The 26,652-nt window shown below is 43.6% G+C and overlaps 1 protein-coding gene across 15 annotated transcripts in view; it reads right to left on the bottom strand.

The window, feature by feature from the left end:
• APBB2 (amyloid beta precursor protein binding family B member 2) overlaps nt 1–26,183 on the bottom strand; it is a 179,622-nt gene extending 153,439 nt beyond the window's left edge. For 6 of the 15 annotated variants that reach the window (XM_030493261.1, XM_032920084.1, XM_030493253.1 and 3 more), the window contains exon 1: nt 26,067–26,163. The gene's annotated coding sequence lies outside the window, so the exon portion shown is untranslated. Of the gene's footprint in view, nt 1–26,066 lie in introns of all 15 variants that reach the window. The other 9 variants (XM_030493262.1, XM_030493258.1, XM_030493255.1 and 6 more) reach the window with 3 other exon arrangements.
• Between the last annotated feature and the right edge of the window lie 469 nt (nt 26,184–26,652).

Genomic DNA, 26,652 nt, shown 5'->3' on the forward strand with positions numbered 1-26,652 from the left:
GGAAAGCCGGTCAGTTTAGTTTTATTGCCGGAAGCTACCCCAACATTTCTTTTAACATTCAAATAGAGAACAGATACGAATCTCTAAAAATTATAGTTCATGTGCAGCAGAACCAGAGCAATGTGTGAGTGGGTGTTATTATCAAATTGAACTTTAGCCATCATTTTACATCAAGTTCACCACATACATGGACTCTGGCATGATGGTTTATGTAATAAAGCGATAAAGCCTTACTTCCTCAGGATGGGGACTACTTTTGAGTTAAAAAGCCATTGTGGGCCACTAAAAATTAGTACTGAACTATCCCCTTAGTGCTCATGAAAAGTCTGAAATACTTGGAAAGATGTATTTCAAAGCTTACACTTTGCAGTTATGTACTAGAGATACTGAAGTCAAAACAACGAATTTTGGATGGGGGGTGGTGGAAATCAGCTGGAAGCCTGAGCTGAGCCCCTCCTTGTGCAGTTCTGAGCACCCAACAGCCTCTGCCAGCTGAGCAGCTGTGCACCCACATCTAACATGGGACCCCCCTCTCCAATAGTTTCAACTACTCTAAGTTTTTACATAGTGGAATCAAACACACTCATCATTACTGCTTAGTATTAATTTCAAACAGTGGCTTTTTAAAAGTTAATAGGATATGCATGTGTATATAAAAGGTGAGCTAAAACAAAAAAAAAGAAAGAAAAGGAAACAGAGTTCTCATGTCTGAATCATTAGAATTGGTGTGTTTCTTGGCATAAAGCTAAATAAGGAGGAGAAAGGCACAAGAAAGGCTGGAATATGAGGCTGGAACACATCCAAGTTTTTAATGCTTGTAGAGCAACTGATATTTCCGGCCAAAGAAGAAAACAATTCTGATCATTTCAGCCAAAAAGGTTTTTTCCGCTAATTTTTAAATAGCTGTAGCTACTAAGGCAAGACTGTTATTCACACAAACTACCCTTCACTGCATGAAAGAACCCATACTAGACTGCTGTGCGAAGGCCACAAGCCCGAATTTCTCCTCTCCTCACCACGCAATGTAACCTTGGCCAGCCACAACACACACACCAGTCTCCAAGAGCAGCTTTGAAATTGGGCAGCTCCTGAAGCACTTTCAACAGGGCGCGCTTTGCGTTGCCTACCCAAGCAAAGAGGAGGGAAACCAGGACCGCCACAAGCACTGCCCCAGGCAGCACGGGCTTGCCAAGATAAGCTGGTGACAGGCAGGTGGTGGGATGCCACGTATCAAATCCTGTTTGGGAGACCAAGAGCAAGGGTGAGAATGAGGGCTCAGTGCGTGTAACAGCAAAGAGGAGCGGTAGCCTGTCTCCCACTTCCTTGTGTTTTGTGGTATTTCACAGTCCCATGAACTGAAAGGAAAGCTGCAGCAGGGAGAGATGAAAGGTAGGGACATCAGCAGATGAGAGTCTCTGATGTAAAGCAGTAATCTGACAGGACTGCAAGGAGTCTGCAGAGAAGTGACATGGATAGACAAGAAACATAATGCCAGTAGAATTCAGTACTAACAAATGAGCACTGAATGCAAGCTTTTATGCTAGTTATAACATCTCACAAGGTTTTAAATTAAACCATTAATTAAGGGCTCTTGAAAGGGACTTGGAACAACTCACCAAGTGCCTCTGCTCAAGATACAGCCATGGTAATTGAGATGATGAATAACATTAGCCTAATTAATGTCTTCTAGAAGACAATAGCACAGACTCCTCTACAACCACATGCTGTGCTAGTCACCCCAAAAGATGCTGCTGAACCAGCCAGGGTTACCTGTTTCAGAAAGAGGTAACATGTCTGGCGCTGGGAATGGAAAAACCCTCAAAATAGACCTCCTGAACAATCCAAGTCTGCTGAAACACACCCAAGTATGGTAAGATAGAAACTTGCTTGGAAAAGGAAGTCTGGCAGTTTCTGTTTGCATATACAAGACAGTGCATACATGTATAAATACAAACTGTGTATAAAATTAATTCCTGCGGGAAGTTATGGAAGTTAAGCATATTATGTTTTATGTGAGGACCAAGACCAGACAGTTGTTCCACTTATGAAAGGTTTATTACTAAGATTCATTTATCGACAACCTTGAAGGTGTGAGTCTACTTCTAACCATTACAGACTGCGATAAAACAACAATGGGAGAGAATACCCCATAAAAAACAGAGATGCTCCTACTTTTTTCTCTGGAAACATACAGCACTAACACCTTGTAGACAAGACAAGGAAAAGAGAGTGACATGGTCTGACCCACCCTGAGAATCCCCACAATCTCAAATAGCATGCAAGCACACCATGGATCTGGCACAGATGAAGCTCTCTCCACAGTGGGTCTGGATCTGGTACCAGGCAAAACAGGCCCAGCAGAGGAGCAGCAGAACCTGCTGACCTGGTTTTAAATTCAAGGAGCGTAGATTTAGACTGGACTTAAGGAAGAAGTTTTAGTGATGAAGGTGGTGAGACACTGGAACAGGTTGTCAGGGAAGTTGTGGATACCTCAACTTAAGGAAGTTTAAGGTCTGGCTGGATGGGAGCTTTGAGCAGCCTTATCTACTCCTCAAGGCAGGGAGCTTGCTAAACCAGGTGATGTTTCAAATGTCCCTTTCAATCCAATCCAAAGCATCCTACAATTCCACGATTCTACCTGCCCTATAATCTCGTATCTGCCTTTCCTAGCTATCATCCACACAAAGCCAGCCTGTTTGGGAAAACAAGGAAGCACCAACCACACAGTGCCAAGAGACAAAAAGATATAGAAAGACGACCAGACAACCAACCATAAGGCCCAGCACGCTGGAGCCTCTGATCCTAGTGCAAGCAGGACAGCCTCGCATGAACAGTACACAAGGGCTGCTCAGAGAAAGGGCTGCTCAGAGAAAGAAGAAAACTTCTGCAGAGTGGCTACAGCTCAGGAAGGGAGAGAAGCTGTCCTTTAAAGGCTCTCTGATCTCAAACCCACCTCTTACGTATCTGTAGATTCGTGACTTTGTTGACACTTTGGTGCATTTTCCATCTGGAGATTTGTCAGACCTATTTGGAAGCCATCTACCCCAGCCACAGAGTTCTCCTCATCCTCCTCTTGTTGCCTCACACATCACAGACACAAGAGGACCCTCTACATAAATTGCGCAAAGTTTAAATTGCTTCAGAAATTGCATACTCAGCATCTGGAACGTACACATTCCTTCATGATTTTCTCAGTATTGCATGTGCTGCTAAAGACTTTCCAACCCCTTCACGTCAGGAAGCATATATTTAGTCATGTGTGGGCAAAAATCTATTTTCTCAGAGACCTAATGTCCTAGCTTGAAGCTTAGATAAATCAATAGTCCTTAGATTAAAGCATCTTATTGCCCTCGAGACAAGTCCAGAAGAATTTTTTTCCAACTGAAGAAAAATAACGGTTTTATGCCTTTTTCTGCCATTTCATAAGCCAAGCAAATGTGATTAATTTCTTTGAGTTCAGAGTTAACTAAGTGGTCTTCAGAGACCATCAAGATTTGTCATGTCATCTGCCTTTCTATGCTAGGAAACCATCCAGTGTTTCTGCCCAAGACAGGATGCTTTTCCAGGATGCTAGCTCCTCCAGCAGGTACCCTCTTCCAGCTCATCCAAATCCCATCTTCTCCACAGGGCGTCCTTTGAAAAGCCCGAGACACAGGCCCAGGAAAAGTAACCCATTCTAGTCTGTGTGAGCCCATTCATTTTCACTCCCTGCTGAAGGCCCAGTCATCATCTCTAGATGGAAGATGAGGACCAGCTTCTCTCACTCTCCTGATATTAGTATCACTGAGATTAAGTCCTTGAATGTGATCCTGATAATCACCAGTGAGGGATGAAATGTTAGTAATTACAATAAATCATCAATAACTATTTCAGTAAAGGTGGTACAGGAGTGCCATACCAATTAAACCTGCATACACACACAACCACAAGATGTAGCTTGTCATTTCCTTCCTACCTATCTGTTCCCATAGACCAGTGAATTACCAACACTTAACAAGCCTGGCTGGTTGGAAGACATGACTGTGCTCAGTGAAGAAGATGCAACTGAAAGTCCTCCACTGTTTCCTCTAGAAACTCATCAACTCCCATCATAGAAAGCACATTCCATTGCTTGCTGCTCCCCTCTGCACTCACCTCTGGGATATATGTTAGTTTTTAGTCTCTACTAAACAAATCAATTAATGGCTTACAGAAAAAGATGGCTTGTACATCATCACGTTCACCATTTCACTGTGGACAGCATTGCAGAAGGGGCGGGGAGGGAAACTGGGAAAAAAAGCCCTGAAGATTTGGACTTGCCTGAAATTGCGCCCACTGCAAGGGCCCAAGATGCTTACAGGCCCCAGGCCAAACATACTCCATAGGGGTGCATTATTAGTCCTTTCCAGAAACAGTGTGCAAGTTTGCTCTCTCTGTTGTAACAGGGTGAAAGTCCCCCTTATGCAGCAATACTCACACAGGAAGCGGAGGGAACTGGAACCATTTGGTCCCTCACACGAAGATGCCCAGAGCCCAGCCTCTCAGAGGAAAGCCCGAGCCACGAGGCAGCTGTCTTCTGCAGATGCTAGGAGCCAACGCTCCCCTTCAGACACGAGCCATGTCGTGCAGGCAGGGCTCCATCACAGAAGGTTATAATGGTCAGAGAATGCATTAGGTGTTAGTATACAAATGTGTACTTACCCAGCAAGTTAAAATAGATGATTTTTCTCAACTGTGGCATCCAGCGCGCTTTGCTGAATGGAAAGACAACTAACACCTAGGGGAATTGTATTTATTCATCTCTGCAGACTCACCTAGTTTGGCAGCCTAGCTGCTCAGAAGATTATTCCAGTGATTCAACTGCACCGCAATACAAATAAAGATATCTGCATGAAGTGGGCTGCAAAGTACTAAAAATTAAGACCTAATTAAGTTACATATCCGTGCATCATTGCCCTCTCTATTAAAGTCTGGAAAATTGAAGGCAACATGCTATTATACATCATGTGCTATTATTCATGTAAGTGCCTAAATTACAGAGTTTGGGAGATACTAGTTATGTGCTTATTAAAAAGCCATTTAATTCATCATATAATACACAGACTTCTTTCGAGATTGAAATAGGAAACATGAAAGCAGCATCCGAATAGCAAGTCTCAATCAGGAATCATTTCTGCTGCCATAACAACACTTTTTCACTGCAGATTTTGGTTTCCCCTCTCACGCTGAGCCACAGCAGGGGTTGGAAGAGAGCGCTTCTGAAGTTGAATTCATGCTCTTCACATCTACCTTCTTTAAAAAAAAAAAAAAAAAAAAAGGCATGCTGGCTACAGACTGTGGCAGGAGTTCACAACTCAGAAAGCTGTGTAAAATTGCTGATACAAAACAAATAAGAACCCAAATAAATCAGGTTTAGTCTGAATTGTTCAGACCAGAGGCTCTTTGAGGTAAGGGGTAGGTAAACATCTGCACTGGACAGAGCAGTAACATAGGACCAGTTATTTCAGAAGCAGAGTACATCCTCAGATGTGCAAAAAACCAGTTAGACATGGGGATAAAATCAAGTTAGCCTTTGCAGCAGATGCAATGGATGCTTTGGCTCAGCTTGCACATACACAAACGAGGATGCCAAGCAGCTGTCAATCACACAGCTCTTAACTAAGCCCTGCTGATGTTTCACACCCGGCTATCACTTTTTGGTTTTCTTTCTTATCCTTTTCACCTTGTGCCTAATCGATTACAAGCCTGGCTAGCACTGGAATTTGTTCAGCTTCACGGTACGCCGGGTAGGAGATGGACACCAAAGAGGAGCAGTGCCAGTGGCTGTGCAGAGCGGTCAGCCCCCAGCCAGGGTGGCAGTGTCCCCCCGCCCCACTTCCAGCAGGGGAGTGGAACCAGAGACTGAGGCAACAGCCCAAAGGGCACCCCAGGGCAGCTGACCTCTGGCCCTGTGGAATCAGCTGCTCTTCCATAAAGTTGTTCCCACCCTAAGAACACTAACTCCCAAAAACCAAATTCAGCGGTTTATCAGCTTAGCTTTTCAGAAGCCATTTAACATCAGAAACAGCTTTCTAAGCACTCGCTCCCTTCTCCCTCCAAGGTTTTCACAGAGCATCAGGGAGACAGAAGAATATTTCCTCTCGGAATCTGAAGTATTTTAAAAATATAAATATATATATTCAAAACACACTGAAATAGTTAAAAGAATTCCTAAACCACAGTTTGTTTCATGTGAAGGGATTTATGTGTCTTTATCACAGAAACCACAGCTGTTAAACATGTCTGATATTCCATTTTTCATCTCATCATTATTCCTTCAGCAGTAATTCTCGTTAACCACAGTGTATCTTATCTTAACGCTTGATAAGAATTTCTGAAGTACTAATTTATACAACTTCTACTTAAGGCAGCTATTACCATCTGCACATCAGAGACGGATAAACCGCAGCTGCCCCACCACTGCATGACACTGGAGTCACATAAGCGACATCTTTCCCAAATTGCTTTTCTAACCACTCAATATGCATGTCCTCAGAAACACCAAGCAGAATGGAGTCCTCCTCCACAACCAAGCATGCCACACGCTACTTTTGTAATGGTAAGAGATAGCACCAAGTTACAGCACAACTGGCCCCAGCGAGATGCACATTATACTTTGACTTCTCCACATATGCTTACCACTTGCACTCAACAATGTGGGCTGAAGCTCTTGAAAAAGAGCATAAATCTAAATCTACATACTACATTAGTCTGAATGGGGTCTTTGAAGGTTTCCAAGTCAGACTCCTTTTGGATTCAACAGCTAGCGCTTGGAAGAGCACCTTTCTTATGTTTTTGCAACTGGGATAGCCGTGCCTACAGCTAATCCCCAAACCTTCACTTTATAACCTCTCCCAGCTTCTCTGCCTTACGTCTTCAGCAGCGTAATAAAAAAAAAAAAAAAAAAAAAAACCACACAAAACCCACGAACTTTTACATTAAGGAAAAGAGGTTGCAACAGAATATCTCAATATTAATGCTTTTAAAGAGCTGAACAGGAAAGTCATGAAAAGCAATCCTTAGCCACAATCATTTTGTGGTTTTCTTTTAAATGTACTGCTGTATCAACTTCGACCAAACTTCTTACTGCACATACTTCAGGGTATCACCTAACTTTTAGGAAAGTCGTTGTCTCTTTTCACTCCAGAACACCCAGAAACTTAAACTTTCAAGAAAGTCTCATCATTTCAACTTAAAGAGCCCCACTTAGCACCAGGGAACACTCTTCCAGCCTCTCGCATTGCAAACAAGCTGGTGGGCTTTCCCCTCCTCACTGGCCAAAGAGATCCCTGCTGGGAGAAGAGGATGATGAGACACGGAAGCAACATCAGTCTAGACAGCTCCTTTCTGTGCAACTCTTTCTCGTTTCCATACCATGGTAAGGCCAATTGATAAAAGGTGTCAAAGGCAACTAAAGGCACTCCGGAAAAACAGAACACCCCAGCAATGGGAGTCAGGAGCCCAACACAACTGGATGTATCTGCAAATCCTGCCAGGAGCATAATGCCTGCTATCAAACATGGGTATCCTGACAAGGCAAGGGGGAAATGCTCCCAAGCACATGCTATTCAAAGCTTAGGCTGCCAGGCTGCTAAATCTTGCATAAGTTTTTAAACAACCTGTTGGCTAGTCTTTCAAGGAGAAACAGCCTAGCACTGACTCGAGGTCATTTATGAAGACTTCTCGTCTTAACCATTTCTAATAAAAGAAGAGCTGAGCTGCAAGTAAGCGATCAACCAGCCAGACGTGTTTCCGTCACGCCAATTCCTGGATGTCCATGAACCCTACAGATGTATCTACCATCCTAGTTATCATCTACGTGACTAAGCTTGCATCTGGCACTCGTAACACCCTTGCCAACAACTGAGGTGGAGAAATCTCCCTAGGGGCTATGGAAAATGATGCCTTAGTGACACCTACACCTCAAATCTATGATTCAGTAAGAGACAGATACATATCTATTGTACTATCAACTGCACAACATTACTCAAGCCACCTCCCTCCACTTTTCCCCCAAAAACACGTTAGCACAGTTACCAAGTACTTAATATATGCAGGAATCCTTACATAAACCAGACATTAGAGCACATCTTAGATCCCCCAGCACTGCCAACATAGACAGATCCTTTCATGATTAAGCACAATGTGATTACGTAGGGAACTGAAGGCAGGCACCTTCATGGCAGCAATCAACAGCACCCACATTTGGTTTTCATGTCTTGCAACATGGTTGCCTTAGCAACATAATTTATCTTACTGGTCATTAAATACTATTTTTCTATATAATGTTAAAACTATTCCACCATAAAGTGTTTTTCTAAATACATTTTTCCCAAACAATGCTAAAAACACAACTTAAGTTAGGCAGTTTGATATGATCAGAGGGTTTAAAAAGAAAACAAAGATAAGACAAACCTTAAAGTTTTTAATTTAATTTTTTTCCAAAACACATGAATCAGAAGTCATCAGCCACATGGAGCTTTCCCATCCAATTGAACTTGGAGGAAAAAACTGTACAGCAAGAAAGGTTTTATTCATTTTTTTCTGTATTTCTGGTCACACAGTGACACAAGTAATGCTACTACAGGCTGCCCATGCAGGAGTGAGGTGTTCTGTCCTGACTGCACTGCAATTAAAAGGTACATCTGTACCGAAAATCCTCAAACACCACTCCAAGCTTATGTTTTCTTTGGCAGGAAGCAAAAGTCAAAAAGGGAGATGGAGAAGTTTATGGCCTGACCCACCAAGGCAGACTGGAATACAGCGTCATGACACATGTGCTTACACCTCCTCTCTGCTCTGTGCCACAGCTTCCCTGCCTCAGCCTTCCTTTAAATCACGTACAAAACCCATTAGTAAACTTCAATTGCTGCGCTCCTGCCTTCCACATAAAGCCATGCACTTTCTGAACACCGCTCTGCACCAAATCCACTGCAGTCAGCTTTGAGTCCAACACTCTCCTTCACAATACACTGCAGCCTGTTTTGGGAAGAAAAAGAAAATAAATAGCCAAGTCAATAAATCTTTAGCTTTGGATAATTTTGCCTCGTGTTTTGCAGCTTCTTCATGGCAAGAACTATATTCTTGCTATAAAGACACACTACTTGTCAAAAGCTAATGTTTTCAACTAAAGAACATCCTGACCTCGGTATTTCACCGGTCTAAATCAGTCTCCAGTTTCCCCTCATTGGACAAGTAGTTTCTCCTGGTTCTTGGATATGTACCAATTTTAAAGCAGCACCAGTTGAACAATTAGGACTAATAGCACACATCTGAAAAACAATATCCTGAAACTATGAAGGTCATGCTGTCTGCCAGAAAAAGCATCAAAACCATGCTCCAACTTGGCTGTTCCTTAGACACTGTCAGCCTAAAGCCAAACCAGCTTAGAGCCAGATACTTCAAGCAAAAGCGAAGCTGTCTCTGGCTTGTGCTCTTCAGGATGCAAATGACCCAGTGTCAAGACGTTGTAGTATCTGGAGAGGGAGAAGGCATAAATTCATAGAATAAAGTGACAGGCCTTTCAAACATCATTTAGGACTCACTTGTATGAGAGGGAAGTATTTTAGTTCATCTATCCCATAAGCATCAGCAGGCCAAAATCAAAGTTCTGCAGGTATTAAAGTAATGCTTAAAATATAAAAGCAAAGCCAAAGAATCAGACACTGCTAAGCAAAACAGACAAAATATTTTTCTGGCAGGTGAAAATATTTTTTCAAAACATCAAAATTCCTGTTCTAATTTAGTAGCTCCATCTCAAGCCATTCAGATCCAAAGGTCTTTGAGGATGTCGGAAACAACATCTTTTATGGAATTAAGCATGCACAATGCCATATTTAATTTCTGGTCACAAGCGACCCAAAGTTGTCACTCCTCCTCACAGTCTTATCTTACTCCAGTTCCAACAGGTTACCTAGAGGTAGATACCATACATCATTAACAAGGGTGGCAAAAGCCTTCCTTGAGAGAATAAAAACATATTCCCTATGCTGTTCTTTTGCATTTAACACAGGACAGAGCTTACCACTTGAAAGTTAAGGTTAAAAGGTTCACCAATGACTATATATATAATCTCAAATTGATGTCATTAATATTTTAAATACAGTAGAGTATTTATGGAGGCCATCCCTCACCCTTGCTCTAATATCATCCATGTCTACCTCACAGAACCATCTTCATTTGCTATGCAGGTCTGCAAGGAACAAGAACAGACACTACCTGGATCATGACTCCCTGTCTTTATAGGATGGAGATGGAATAGGCAGCTCCTAACTTACCTACCATGAGCTAGGGAAGGGTGGTAGCAGGAAAATCTTAACACTGCTCCTAGGCCTGCTCGCCCTTCCTCAGCACTACGTTCAAAGATACAATCTCTTACCCACAGTAGCGCTCCAGTGACATTTAAAAAATCAGGGAGGGAGATGGTGTTTGGCATTTTAAAGACAACTATGAAACACAAACTAAGCCCCAAACTGGGGGGGCTTCAGGTTACACACAACCTATGAACTAAATTCAGATAACAACAGCATTTAATAAATAGAAATGTACTGCGCAGCCTTCAGTATTTAACATACTGTTATTATAATTATGTATGCAGTGAAGTCCTTGCCAAAGCCTTTGCAGCAAGCAAAGAAAAATCAAAATTCTGCTGATGCTTTTTGAATCCACCTCCTGGTAAGATCTAAGAGACCAAAGAGGAAGCTGCACCCAGAGCCTGGGAAACTACACAGCCAGGAGCAGTCCAGGAACTACAGAGCACTTTTCCCCTTTCCCAGGCAGAGTAAGCCAGTCCGGTCATCCTTAGAGCCAGTTCTAAAGACAACTAGCAAAGTCTCGTTTCGATCAGCTTTTCCAGAGCCATGAGCACAAAGAGGAGTACTGTATGACTTCAGAAAGAAAAAGCATGATAAAAAAAAAATGGAAAACTGAGGTGGAGCTGGAAAGGAAACTGGGAAAGACCAGAGAAAACAAGACCCAAGAAATCCCAGAAACCCAGAAATCTCCCCACAAAATGCTGGGTACTACTTGGGGCAAAGCTAATGCATGTGTTCAGAATCAGGAGCCCTATACTGAGTTGGGCTTAAAATTATCTTTCGCATGATCAAAATGACTCATTTCTTCCTAGACAAGACTTCTCCAGTACACTGTATCATGGCTGGATACATCTACATGTCTACAACATCTCATTTAATACCAGCAAGATTAGCATGTCTTTTGCATATTCCTAATACTTCTGGTTGCCAAAGTTTTTGTGGCAATACCCTATCACTAGTCTTTCCCAGCCTGTGGGGCTCCTTTGCTCTTTTATTATTTCCCCCTTAGCCACACCATTAAGCGCTTTGTAACTCTAATGACCCACTCCTCTAGTTTAGCATTTCCCACTTCATGCCATAATAAATGTTTTATTAAAGAGAAAATCAATATATTTATCTTAACTCATATTTTAAGGTGAGAATGGGGAAGAAAAAAAAAACCAAACCAAAACCATTAAAATGACCATTTACTCTGCCACAGCCTACCTAGGGATATATTTGTGCTGCATTTTGTCCCATCATCCATTCACAGTTTTAATCACTCTTTCCTTTAATGTGTTTTTAAACTTTACGTATCAAAAGACTGTTTCTTCTGTAAACACACAACACTGCTTCAAACACACCAGGACTGTTACCATTTAGGAAAATAAATAAATTATTCACATGTTCATATTCTATTAGAACCAAACCCAAGAAACAGGCAAAGAATGAAAACACAATACTTCATTGCTCAAGGCAGAGGTTTAAAATCTGTTCAAAAAAACCCCCCAAAAAACCCCAAACCAAAAAAACACACAAAACTCCATGAAGTTCTTTCAATACAAACAGGGATGATGTATATGTTGAGAATAAGCAATACGTTTAATCACCCAAGAAAACAGAAGTTTTTTCTACAGCTTCTGGTTCACTTACTCCAAGTAGTAGCAGTCTGCTGAGAAACAGAAATTCAAAGTTTGCATTTTCCCTCCCAACAGTAAAAAAACCCCAACAAAATCCACATTTTCCTTAACAAAATAAACCTGTTAATTTCTCTTCTTTACACAATATCTAATCCAGAGCAATGGCATTTCTATCCCCGTAACCAATATCAACACCCACCAATACTGGGAATTAGCCAAGCGACTAATTGCAGGGAAGCGCGACTGTGCCACAAGCCTTGGGAGGAAGTGTTAAGCCATTCCATGTCAGGGAAGGGCCACGTGAGACCTTCCAGCTCAGCTGGCGGCACACAGCGCTCTTCCTCAGCAACCCACACAGCTGTCCCGAGTCACACAAGTGTATGTTTGTACAAAGGGTCACTGACATGAAATTCAGCCACTAAATTTAAGCCAGTTCTGGTATCTGAGAGCATGAGAATGAATTCAGCGGAATTCTCTACTGGTCAGAAGCTCTACTGGTTATATATTCCAAGTTAATGCTCTATACGCTAAAGGCTTCTATATACGTGCCAATCTTAACAGCAGTCAGTCAGAAATTCACATAAACAAATCCCAAGTATTATTCTCACTACACCTGCTGGGACGCCCAGGCAATGTGTAACATCCCTCTCATACCGCTCAGAAGCATAGCACACATGTAATTTAACAACAACAGAGTTTCTTAATGGTAATACCATGATCCCAAATCTGGTAGCTGGCCACAGCCTAAAGAAACAGAAGAGCAATTAGTGATACACGCAAAACCAGGATGCAGGCTAAAAGTAGGATTTGTTTCCTCTGAGGAAAAAGACAGAGGGACCTAAATGATAACAATTACCAGTGAATATTCAGGCAGGAAGCTCCCTTCTGATAAAAGCAACCTGGATGAGTCTGGTATACTCTCATCACTTCCAGCTCCTGTAAAATAATTGACTAGTGGCTTTTGTATCACCAACGGCCCCACTCAGAAAGTTAGAACGGTGATTATTCCCCATTAAAAAAAACACTCTTGTTTTTAGGGGGGAGGCAGGGAATCAACAACTGGAAACATCCCTTTTCTCACTTTTCTTTTTAAGGCATTTTGGGATGATAACCCTTTTGATTCAGAAGGGGCACCAGAGGCCCACGGAAGCAAACAGGATGCACACTCCCAAGCCCCAAAGGCCTGGCATCCCAGCTGGAACATGCCTAGCGCAAGTTTCACTGAAATATCTTTTTCTGCCCTTGTGACATGGGCCAGCAGTCAATCATCATCTCACAGGAGTACAATCCAAAATGTGCTGCTTGCCTGAATGGTGGCAACAACAGGCCCCCTCTGGCAACACGATCATTACTAACGTGCCACTTGCATCCAAAGTTTTCAGTGCAAAGAATTAATACAGTTAAAGAAATTCACATTTTGCAATGAGTGTTTTGGGGGACTGTCACATTGCCTGTCCTTTGTGCCTCTTGTGCTAGGTTCCTCAGATGTAAAGCCAGCCTTGGCCTCACCTGGTGGAGGACAGCTTCGCACCAGAGAGGACTACAGGACTCCATCTGCAAGGCTGAGTAGCAGGTCTAACATCACACACCAGCTACCTCATGATAGCATGAAGCGCCTTACGAGACAAGACCGAGGACATCAGGGCATCAAAGACCTCAGCTGACCTCTCTTAAGCCCATTTCTGCACCACTTCTGCAAGTTCCTTAGTTTCCATAAGCTGTTATTGTTACAGGTCACACCTCTGAGCAGCCTAACTGTGATTGTTAGAATACACTGTGGATGAGGAAGCTTTCTTCACAGACAGCTTGAGAACAGCAGCAGAAACTAAACACAGCATCTACCTACACAACTTCATTTAGGATGCAGGAAAAAGAAGTCAAGACAAGACTTGCTGTTCCCCCTCTTCTCCTTCCATAGTGGCCTGCAATTCATTTCTGAAGACAAAAACTTCTCATTTCTAACATACACTCAATGTTTATGCTTGCCTGACATCCTGTCAGCATGCCATTTCTTAACTTTGTATTTAAAGCATCCAATTAAAAGCTGCCAACCCCATTCTAAGATTACAAATAGTTTGTGCTTTACCTTTGGTTTTAAGAAAAAGGTTGTTTTAAACATACAAATTGTTACATCATGAAACAGCAATGAGCACGTAAGAGTCTCCTAACACTACTCCTGTTCAGAACTAAGAAAGCAAGTTTCCTGATCTCAAATCTTAAAATGAGCTGCCTTCCTACAGTAACAGCTCAATTTCTGAGGCCATCTCTGCTGCCTCTTAACATAACAACGCTACTGTTAAGACTTCCCAATAGAGTTGCCTTTTTTTCTCTTCAAATACCTGCTCCTATTGTTTTTCTTTAAAGAATAACCCACACTGGTATTTCGCTGCAGTGCTCTGCCTCTGTCAATCTTCAGTAGCCACCAATCTGCTTCAGCTGCATTACTCTCACCTTGCAAAACTGAGTAGTTCTCTGCAATTGAAGGTCCTTTAGAGGAACAGTTTTGCTTTAAGTTTAAGCATTTTATTGAGCTCTTGCTAGTAATGCTTTCTAGTTATGGCTAATAACGATGAAAACATCCATTTCAAGAGCACTAATAATTTTACTACCATTTTCTTTATGGTGTGCAGATACTTTCTGCCTCAGATTGTATTAGCCTCCAACAAAGCAAAGCATTCACGTATGCACTGCTCTGCTTGGAAGAAAAGGTTCTTTCAACCACAGCTTTCGAGAGAGGAGGAAACACAGAAGATCCATGAGCCCAACACCACTCTGGAAAACAATAGTTTTTAATCATCCATTTTTACCAACCAGCTGTGGCCATTCGACAAGCTTAGCACAGGGTGTCTCAAGGCCTCTTAAAGCTTCCTGTTGCACTGTGAAAGCATCTGAGTTAGCTTATGCTTTTGAATTAGAAATAATAAGAGTTACGCAGACTACTATATTAGGAACGGCCAAGAAAATGCAAAGGAACATAGCTTGTGTGTGAAACTCCTAGACCCAAACTTCAGTTTCTGTGAAGCAAAATATGTTTATTCACAAATTTAGGTTTCACAAAAATTCACAAATTTTAAAATATTTCAGGACAAAGCCAGGTCTGTCCTTAAAACAGGCAACAAGAGAAAAGAAAGAAGCCTAGAAAACATAAGTGGGTTTATGTTGTACTTCGTACAGAGCATGCCTCCGCGCTGCTCCACAGAGTTTTATTTCAAGGTTAGTGCCTAATCCCGTGCCAGTGATTTAGGCTTATTTTACTACTGCATTTTGCAGTCCATTTCATCATCTAACTCCTCTGAGTAATTAAAATTCTGCTTCATCTATTTATGTGCTAGCTCCTGCCTCCACCTGAGCCCTTTAGCAAGTGCCTTTTCCTGAGCCTTTAGGAGCACTGGTATCTTCATTTTGGAATCACACGGTATGTGCGTCACTCTCCTTAGAGCATCTCCTCTGCTAGTTTTTCAAATCTACACAAATACAGCTTAATCCTCTACCATGATGGATCTAGAATTTCAGCACCTCCTTTCAAGCTCACCTTCTGCAAGGAGGCTTCACATCATGTCATAGCAGCACGCTGCATATACCCATGCCAAAAATATTTGTTTGCATTTTCAGTTCAAAGAGCAACCCCAAAATGGGGAAAGCACAGTTCCATGCTTGAATGCTGGCTGCTTGAAGAAGTTCTCAAGCATTCACAGTAAGCAGCAGGAAAAGCTTGGGACATGCTAAAACCACATGCCAAGCAAGAACACCCTACAAGAGCCCAATGCCGCTGTGCAACCAGTATCCACCCCATACAGTTTGCGAGAACTAACGATATTAGTGCAAACATCAGCATCCTGTGAATCTTCCATCTCTGTACAGCAGCAAAAGCCATACAGGCAGCAGGAGCTTAAAGCTCAACACTAGTAAGGTTTGAAGTTGAATCAGTCACTCAGCATCTCCTGAATCAGCGCCACACTGACTACTCCTGGTTTTATTGCCGGCATGTTGTGTGGCTTAGCAGTCTTACTTTGAACCTTGGCACATACGTTACTTAAATAATCCACAGATTTAAAACATCCTCAGGACTTAGAGAGATGAATCTTAACAGCTTTCTGGGAGTAATAGCATTTATCAGGGCAAAAATTAAGAGGTTACAAACTCAAAATTTCCAATTTAGAGCAGAAGCTCTTCTTTCTTAAGTCCTGGTGCAGACTGGAATACCGTCAATCAGATTGAGAGCTATTTTTTCCAGCTCTATATTTACACTTGAGGGATTATGCAGACGCACAGAGCAGAAGCAGAGAAGCCAGCCAAATGCCTTGACATGAACCTTTTGGGAGGGTTCAGAGAAGTTTGGGTTATCAGTCTTCAAACAGGTTTTCAAAGAGGTATAGATCTAGACATCCATGAGAATTCAAACAAATTTAGGAAGATAGGTTTTACCTTGCACTTGCACAAAAACTTGGACAAGCATTGCAGGGAAGGCAGGTTTCTCTTCTGCTGTGGAAGGAGATGCATCCGAAGAATTTCAGCCTTGCCCATGTAAAATTAGCTATTTATTTTGGATAAATCCCACAACATGCTTTCCACCCAGCCAGCACTCCTACCTGCTGGGTTAGCAGCAGCAGACCAAAGCACTGTGCTGTGGAATGACCAGCGGCCAACTCCTCTGCCTCTTCCTGTGCCACATCTCCTGGTGTCACCAGAGGCACTGCTACCCAAACAACCCTTCCATACAATTCTTACCAACAAGGTCTGCTGCAAATTTAGGGCATCACAATATCAACATGCTGTGAGGCTGCAAAGACACATTTCCCAGGGACCAGTTATGCAGTTTCCCCAACAAACAGCACCATCTTTATCTCATTAGGACACATCTATATCGATTTTCAAGAAACACTTACTTGGTCCCTAAATGTTCATATGCCTCTACCTGTCAGCTTCCTGTATTTTGGCATATATAGGACCAGTACGTTTACCCAAGTTTAAATCCATACTTGTATTGAATGGAAATATACAGGATATTTTACTGAAAAAATTTAGACATGCCGACAATTGGCAAAAAAATGCAGTTAGCTGAATGCTGATGTAACAGCATGCAAAGATTATAAAAATAAGGTTAAAACACATTTATATAGTCAAGTATGGTTTGCTAGCAGCTCTTGCATGCGCTTAAATAACAGCACGTTTAAAGCCAACATTGCTTTGTCACCAAGTTATTTCAATATCCTTGGGTAGTCATCTTACCAGCCCACAAATTCATTTAGCAGTAAGTCCAATCTCAAACATTCCTGAGAAACAAACATTAAACAACTGAAAACATTTTTTTTACGGTTTCTCTATTCAAATACACAGGTGTTGTCAAACATTTTCCTTATATTTGGTAACCTTAAGCTAACAAACCTCAAACTCTTCAAAAAAAACCCCAATCTTATTTGCCTGAATAGATGCAGCTTTTCATGTATAGACGCATTAATTAAACCTCTCCCTCTGCTGATAGTTTTCATGTTGTTTCACTGTTTCCCTGAAGTGTGGTGGGAAAAAACGGGGCAGGGGGAAGGAAGGCAAACAGGAGCCCACAGGAGTCTAAAAAATAGTTATTTCCCAAGCAGGCAATTCCCCCTGTCTTTCAGGTTCAAGTGAAATTACCTTCATAACCTTTCCCTTAACCTATCCAAATAGGTATACGCTGGTAAACACCAGCATATGCAGGTGTCTGCAGTATGGCAGAGGAGATGACAGAGCTGCAGCAAGACAACAAAGGAGATGAAGGTGGGACAAAGGGTAGTGCTATGGTACAGTCCCTCTACTAGCACTGGATTTCCTTTTCCAAGCCACACCAGCTCCATACCACCCCTCTTCCTCCCTGGAAATCAGGCACCCACTCCATCACTGCAGCACTGGCCTCATCTATCCTAGCTGAAGGGCTTCTCCCCACGTTTCAAGACATCAAAACAGACCTCAAATGTTGCTGGTATGGCAACACAGACTTTATCTGTTTCCCATCCCTACATTTTCCTGTCTCAGAGGAAAACAGCTTTATACACCTAGGAAAAATAGCCATTTAAGCTTTCAAAAGGGAAGAAAAACAGCAAGAAACTTTCGCATAAATTGCTTTCATTCCTTTGGAATACTTTACATTATTCCATTAAAGGGAGTTACCAAAATGTAACTGTCCTAATACTTTTACCCTTGTGGCTCTTTCTGCTGACCAGCATCTCTACAGCTATACAGACAGACTGCATCCAGCACCAGCCATTTCACAGGCAACAGAAGCGCCCCATGACAGAAGTGCTGGGATATGCCTGGCATGCTGCTCCACCTCGGTGCCTGGCCCAGAGAGACCACACGCTCCCCAAAGAGCATCCTTCACACCCAGATGAGCGTCAGGGAAACGACCACATGGAGATCCTGCCTCTCCTGCTCACATTCGAGGCACACAGAATGCCAATGAGACACGGTCATCACACAGTGCTGGAGGTTTCTTAGATACAGCATGCACCACAAACACCCAGGTTCCCTACTGCACTTGCCACCAGATGAATCTTTCTACAAGTTCATAGATTGTGGCCTATAAGCATGTATCTTTGACACATTGTGCCCTATAAGCATGTATCTTTGACACATTGAAACTATCTTTCCATTATGCTGCACTGAAATCCCAGTTTAATCCAGCAAGCACCAAGTTCTACACGTGAGAGCAACCCTCCTCCTTATTTCTCTCCCTTGCAATTACCTTTCATCTTTCATGCTAGTTCTCTGCTCACCTTCCTCTATAGCTGCACAATTCAAAACCTTGCTAAGAAACATTCCCTCCTAACAATAATCCCCTTTGCAAATAGAATCAATATGGCAATGAGAGCAATAAATTAGTTGTCATATTTGCCCAAATGTCTGCTTCCAGTTCCTTATAATGAAATTACATATTAAATACATAGGATGGCTTACTGTCAAACTCCTCATATGCTGAATTAGGCAGCTGGCCAGTAAACACCCTGCAGCATCTCCCTCCAGCCCGTCTGAGAAATTATACTTGTGAGGTTTCCGATAAAGGCTTAACTTATTTGTGCCAATACTATTCACACCAAATTATTGTCATTAATAACTGTATGGAGGGCTTTCTACCCCAAGAACACTGTAAAGGAATGACATGTTTCTACAACAGCAACAAAATATGTAAACGTTATGGTAGTTTCTTCTGTTCAAACAAGTTAATTCATAAAGGTAGGGAACATTTAGTGCCTGCCAGCTTCCTTCCCTCTGGAATCTGTCCTTTGTAAACAATAATTATACCAGGAAACCTCCCTCCATAATCAGCTAACAAACATTGGAAAGAATCAGTTGCGACTAAGAGTTCTACACATTTTGGTACCAATATCAAACCCAAGGGGTATTTTTTAAGCACATATTCTACACTTGAAATCTGCAGAAGTAGCTTAGAAATGTTCCTTTTGGTGCCTTTGAAAATTAAACTGCACTTGCATTAAAAAAAAACAACCTTCAACAAAAGATCTAAACACACTGTAGACCTGCTTAAAAGCCTATCACAGCAAAGCATATCTAGTGCTTCCAGGAGGGTTTTCCCAAGGGCAGGCACAGCTGATGTTTGTCTGATGGGCTATGTTACCTGGGGTGCAATACAATCCGTCAAGAAAGACAAAGGAAAGACGAAGATTTCTGTTAGATTTGTACAGAAAAAAAGGACAGCCAAACAGTAAGAACCAGACAACTAAATCAGTGGTTATGACTCTATTTTGGCATAGCTACAGGAGGACACCACTGAGACTGTAGCAGAGGTTTTTAAATTGTGAAGTCCAAAAGATTAAACTGTCAAATATAAGTCTGCCAGGCGTTTGCTTAAAGTACTTTCCAGCAGCAGCACTATTCATGAGTTAAAACAAATGAGGATTACAGACACTGGCTATCCAGTATTGAGATCAGAAGCAAAAAAATTACATATTTTATTTCGTAGCAAACCTTCCTCTGTCACATATTATCCTTCTTAATGCACTATTACTCAAGTTAGTTTACATTCTGAATATCTTAGAGTAAACCACATCTGACTTCATGCATCTCACTTCATTCATCAGATCAATGTTCAGTACCAAATGCAGCACACAATACTGACAAAGGCAGAAATCTGCATCTACTTAATCATCCTAACTGTTATGCAGACCATTTTAAAAAGGCACTAATCAGTGTTATACACAGATGCAAAGTTTGTTCAGCAGTAAAAATCACCATCTAAACGCTTACCCAAACACATAGCACATTCTCAGGAGAGACGGAAGCTCAGCATATTTCAGTTAAAAAAGAAAATGGATTTGATGCTAGGAGCCATAACTTAGAGGTTCACCTCAGATCTTAAGCGAAATCAAGTTTGATCTTTTTAAAGCATAAAAAACCCACCACACAAGGTCTACTCATCATACTGCAGGTGACGGAGGCCAAGTACCCATTGCTCTTGTCAGGGCAGACCCCTACATTCCTTTCCAGCCACCCCACTGGGGGGTCTGCCATTAAACCCTTGGCCATCAGCTTACGCAACCACAACCAAGACCTCTCAGATGAGGCACAGCTAAACCAGCATCCATTAGCAATCCCAGGGCACTTTCTGCAATGCTTCAGTCAAATTCTTCTGCTAGAGCTCTGCAACCACCCACTTGAAACACCCTTTGCAGAAGGTGAATGGAAAATGGCTGCTGGAGAAGAGTCGGCACAGTCTGTACAGAGAGAAACCCTCTCCAAGTTCTTCAAAGGTGCCCAACATGGACGAGGTACACCCATTCACTCTGACCTATCTTCCAAAAGGACTTCAACCAAGTTTCTTAAGAAAAACTAAGGGCTTCTTAAGGAAACTAAGCAGATAGAAGTAAAAGGAAAGGTCCTATGTGGAGAGATAGATTGTTGAAAAATAGAAACAGGGCAAGGAGAAGAGTAAACATGCTTTTCCTGGAGAAGTCACCAATGAAGTCTGGCAGAGACCCATGCTCAGACTTTGGCCACCTAACACATTCATGTGAGACAAGGAAAGGGGAATAAGCAAGCTGAGGAAATCTGCTGATGATAAAAAAAACATATTGTGGTAGCAAGGCCAAGATGTGAGGAATTCCAGACAATCATGGGAGTCTGAGTTAACAACATTGCAGAGGAAAGCTAACGCAAATAAACACAAGAAATGTAAGAGGATGTGCATGAGAAAGACATGACCATGGCTACATGTAACTAAGGGATTCCAAACTGGCCATACTCCTGAGCAATATCTTGACATTACAATTTCACAGATTCATGAAATATCCTCACTAGCAGTCAAAAAGCAAATCAAACATTACAAAACCTTAAGAAAGAAAACAAAACATGTTTTGGGCCACCATATAGGTCCAAAGCTCACCTACATGTTCAAAACCATATACAGCCCTGATCTTCCCATCCTAAGAGGGGACACAGAACCAGGACAGGCTCCTGGAAAGGGATGCTCACAGTCAGGAATGGCTTCCATACAAAGAATATATAAGTAGGCAACTCTACAGGCAGGTCAAAAGATGACTTGATGAGGAAGACAGAGACCCAAAAAATCATGAGTGGCATAACATACAATCATTAACCATCTCTACCACAGAAGAGCTAAGAGCCGCCAAATGAAGGAAGCCAGCTGAGAACAAGCAGGAGGAAATCCTTTACACAGCCAGAAGCAGACTCACAGAGAAGCAGCATTCCTGGCCAAAGGCTGTAGAGGCTGCAATGAGGTCCCAGAGGGCTGTAGACAAGACTAGACAAGCATTTGGAACCGAAAGTCACCAAATGTTTTGAAACAGGGAAGGGCTGCACCCAGCTCTGGCAACCCCAAGCTCAGAACAGCCAAAGGCTCAGAGAGCATCTATAGAGGAGGTTTTGAATAAGGTCACCCTGTTCTTATTTTTCCCTGGGCATCTGCTTACAAGGAGAGGAAAAGAAAATAAACAAACAAAAAAACAGTTGCAGAGAACAACAGATCACAAAGGGAGCAGGCTGAAGGGGAAGAGTTAAAAAAAATAGGAAACTAAAGCAGGACACTATACAGAACACCCCAACAGTATCCTCTGCTCCTTAAAGCTCTGGGGACTGCAGTGATTAATCCTCTGCCCAGACCCATAATGAGACAGAGAAAGAGAGACAGGCACAGAGGTTCTGGGACCTTGCCCATCACATCTGGAGCCCTTCAGCCCATGGAGCTGCAGCCAGCTCAGAGAGGAAGCTGGCAAGAAGATCCCACTTCTTTCTTAAGGTGGCAGATAGGAAAGCTATACATCAAGAAAACATCCCTAAGCCCGGGAAGAGGCTTTGGAGGAGCCAGAAGAGGAACTGCACCCTCATGCATTAGATGGACATGGCCCAAGGTCTCCTTTTAACTGCAGAACGGATGCTAGTCACGGAGCCAATGAAGCACATCATAAATGCACCCATTTTCACCTCTCTTCAATTAATTTTCTCACATTTGATTTCAGCTGGCAATAGATTAGCCTGAAGTATAAGTCAGCCTGCAAGAGCTCCTCATGCCTCCTGATGGCATAGGGCACCCACTTTCAGACACAGGGCAAGGAAACAATGCAGAAACACTTTGAGGTATCTTTGAGGTGCTCCTTGGAGGTAAAACCAGCCACTACATGGCTTCCTCGAGTCCTGTGCAGTACACTTGGCTAGAGAGAGATTGGTTTGGCCCATCACAGCCGCTCTTTTATTTCTATACTTATTACATCTCCCAGAAGTGGTCACGTACCACTAACAGCCACAGGACCCATTATATAGCATCCACAGCTGGTTGTATTCCATATTACACATACAATACCTTTAGAACTGACCACCGACTTCCGTTCAACTACTGCAACCACCACACTCGATAACTCAGCTGTTCTGTGTAACAGCAAACGAGACAAACCCCATGCACAACCAGCTCGACTAGGCTTGTTTTCAAATGTGCTTTAAACTTCATTTATTCCAGTCCTCCAGTCACAGCATAGCTTGGAGCACTGATCTCAGTTCACACCATTTAGGTCTGCTGTACCCCCAAAACCTTTTTTCTTTTTTTGAGAGGATTTATGAATTATTTCAATGGGGAAAAAAAGGTTTTTACAGTTCATTTTTTAACCTGAAGGATAATAAGCTCAAGCAGCTCTCACACACAAACACATAGTCTCCTTTTGCACATTTTTGACTTAAAGGAATTTCCACACCACTAGATGTGACTGCAAGCTAACACTTATTTTTTTTGGCGGGGGAGGGAGGGGGGGGACACGACAACTAAGTTGCAAAACATTTCAGAAAGTAGCCACTAAGCACATCACAAACCTTTCTAAGTAGCAATACAAATTGTAAAACAAGCATTTTATTTTTATGCAGGATTTCAAAAAAAAGAAACACTAGCACAGAAAATCTATTTTCAGTTAACTCAGGCACATGGAAAAGCTTTTCCTGAGTCACCAAGCCTCATCTCCTACTGCCACAGCCAGGCATATGAAATCAACTTCCCCATTATACCCCCAAGAGCCAGTTAGGGGGCTTGCTCCCACTTCTCCCATTTGAAGGTTGTTCTAGAACCACACTCCATTCAGGGCAGGAATTGTCTAAATTCCAGCTAAAGTTTATTCATGCCAGTTTATATCCATTTGTTCTTTTGCCAACAGTGTTCTTCAGCTTAAATAGCTCCTCTCCCTTTCTAGTGTTTATATCCCTGCTGTATGTGCAGACTGCAATCATATTCCCTCTCAGGCCTCATTTGCTAGGCTAAACAAGCCAGGCTTTCCTTGCCTCCTCTGGTAAACTTGGCATTTCTGTTCCCAGTCCCTCTCTGTGCCTGTCCCACCTGCAGCACAGGGGAGAGGACCTGTGCCTGGCACTCCCCAGGAGCTTGCACCCACCTCACCACCCCTCCTGCCACTGTCCTGGCCTAATACGCTCCACCATCGCTGTTACTTTCTCCATGGCAGCAGACAGCAGCAGCTTGGTTGGCGACGAGCTAATGCACCCAGCACATCTCCTGCCCTGCTGTTCCCAACGGTGGAGCTCCCTGCTTGCAGCAGGGAACAAAGGCAAGACCTTGTCTTCTACTAGCAAGGGATGTACATATGGTATGGTTTGTTTTCAGCACAAACTATTTGTTCAAATGTGACTGCACATCCTAGGTCAGACCTTCCAAAAAGCATGGATCTGCTATCCGACAGAGAGGTAATCAGCTGATTACTCACCATTTCCTACAACCACCAGGATTCCTTTTAGTTTTTCACAGCCTCTGCTAAAAAAAAAAAAATAAAATCCCTACAGTAGGCAATCTCAAGCACTCAAATTCCTCCCTAACCACCTCCTGAAGTCACCACTCTCTTCAGTTCAAACCCAGCAGCAGGTCTTTCTAGGCTCCTCAGGCATTTCCTAAGGAAGCCATCATCCCTCCTGACGGAGGGCACAGCAAGAGTCCACGCAGTGCTCCACCAAAAACCAGTTTTGTCACTGGTTTGCAACACAGTTGTGGCATGGAAAACCAGAAACAGAACAAAAGAAATAATCCCAGTTTCCAAGTCATGTATCCCCTTGCCTGGGAAACAATCCCTACACTGTTGTACTCTATCGCTTACATGCCTCTCTTCTCTGGGAATGGCACATTCACTCCTGCTGCTTCAGAGCCAAGAACCTTCCTTCTCATTACAATCAAGTCATGTATCCTTCATAACACATGATAAAACTATTTTTCCTCCTGCGGAGTCCTCTCCAAACCTCAATTTCCCTTAAGTGTCCAAAGCCCCCAAAAATACAAGCCACAAAGTATTCCATCAAACACTCATCGCTGTAAAGCAAGCACAAAATAACACACGCTCAGCATAGCTGTTCCACGCGAGGAAGTTAATCAGCCAAGATTTTGTCCCAAGGTCACACAGTAAGAGGATGTCTCTCCCTTTAAGTGATAGGATATCTGCACACTTATTTTAACCAAACGTAATCATGCAGGCAGAAAATAGTTTTAAACCTGAGACACACAACTCATTCGGGCTTTCAGAAAGTACTAGATAATGAGATGGCAGGATGATGACATGCCAGATCTAGAACGAATTGGAGGAGCACATTGACGAGATGGAGGACACAGCAAGACTGCAGCACCTCAGCAGCGACCTGTACACCTCAGCTTCTGGGGCAGTACAGCAGGTCTTTGGGGAAGCTTGCTGCTTCAGATACTGAAACCTGTTTCAGGTGCTGTTATCCTGCACAGCTTACTGCAGATACTCTTATCCTATATGGCTACCAACAGCATCCACAACACAAAGCCTACCAGGCCAACACCAATGCAGGGCTGGATTTTTTTCTTGATTTTAGCTATTTTATGTTTAAAGCACAGATCTGCACTTATCCTCCCTAGCAAGCAGGAGCCCAGCCAAGAATTATAAACCACCACAAACAAGCAGGCAAAGCAATGAAGGACAAATACAAGCCACTACACTTTCCATTTTATTTTCTCAGCCTGAATTGATTCTCTCTCTAGCCTCAACAGCTCCATTGCTGTCACGGGACCCAAGCGAATTCCTGGGAACTTCAAGTGGGACTAAATGGGGTCCACGCTTTGTTCAGAGTACTGTATTTTTACACACTCGCATTTGCAACCCCGCCTGCAATCCTCAAGTACGGCTTAATCACAGAGCTCAACTCTAACAAAATCACAGGAAAAAGGAAAAAAAAAAAGAAAAAAAAATAAAAGGAAAGAAGCTATTTATACAGGCGCTTTTGCCACTTCAGATGCTTTTTTACCTTACACCCGCCTCGCTCCGCAGCGGAACAATACCCGCCGCCGTCCCTACGCGCAGGAAAGCCCCCGCTCGCACCGGGGCTGCGGCCAGCTCTCTGCAGCAGCGGCCCCAGCACCGCAACGCAGCGGGGGAAAGCAGGCAGCGGGAGCGGGGCGGCGGGCTGGCGATGACACCCGGCAGCCGCAGCCGCCCCGGCACGCGCCGGAGCCGCCCCGGGCCTGGGCAGCGGGACCCTCCCCGGCCTGCTCGCAGCGGTGACGGGCCGGCCGGAGCGGCGGCACCGCGGGGGGCCGCGCACCGGAGCCCTACCGCGGGACGCGCTGCGCTGCCCTTCTCTTCCCTCCCTCCCGGCCCGCCGCGGCGTGTACCTGCCCGCCGCGGCGCTCCGCGCTGCGCCGCTCGCCCCGGAGGCGCCCGTAGCCCGCTGCGGGATGCGGCCAGCCTTCCGGAAACGCTTCCCAGCCCGCTGCGCTTACCCAGGAAACGATTCCGGCCGCCGCCGCCCCTCCTCTCCCTCCGCCCCGGCCGCCGCCCAGAGCCGCGGCCCGCAGGGGGCTGTGCGCCGCGGCGCCATGTTTCGTGTCCGCCACCGGGCTGGAGGCCGGGGGCCGGGGGCCGGGGGCGGTTGTGGCCGCGGCCCGTGCCCCCTCAGCCGAGCGGCGTTGGGCGCACATCCGTAACCCCAGAGCAGAGCTGCGTGAAGGGGTAGGGTGTGTGAGTGGGGGCAGGTGTACCTCTGAAAACAATAAACATCATTTGTAGGGGAAAAAAGAAGCGTCAGGCTTGTGCTTGGCAAATATGATGCCCAGATCGAGGTGAGACAGTAGCATTTACACTCCCCAAATGCCACCTGCTGTATCCCAGCACTCCAGCCATAACACTGCCGGAGTGGTAGATTGCCAAGCAGGGTTGCATGCCCAGCTAGAAGAATGGTTTCTTCTAGATGGTTTCTTC

Source organism: Strigops habroptila, chromosome 7 (assembly GCF_004027225.2).
Source record: "Strigops habroptila isolate Jane chromosome 7, bStrHab1.2.pri, whole genome shotgun sequence".
Classification (NCBI taxonomy): Eukaryota; Metazoa; Chordata; class Aves; order Psittaciformes; family Psittacidae; genus Strigops; species Strigops habroptila.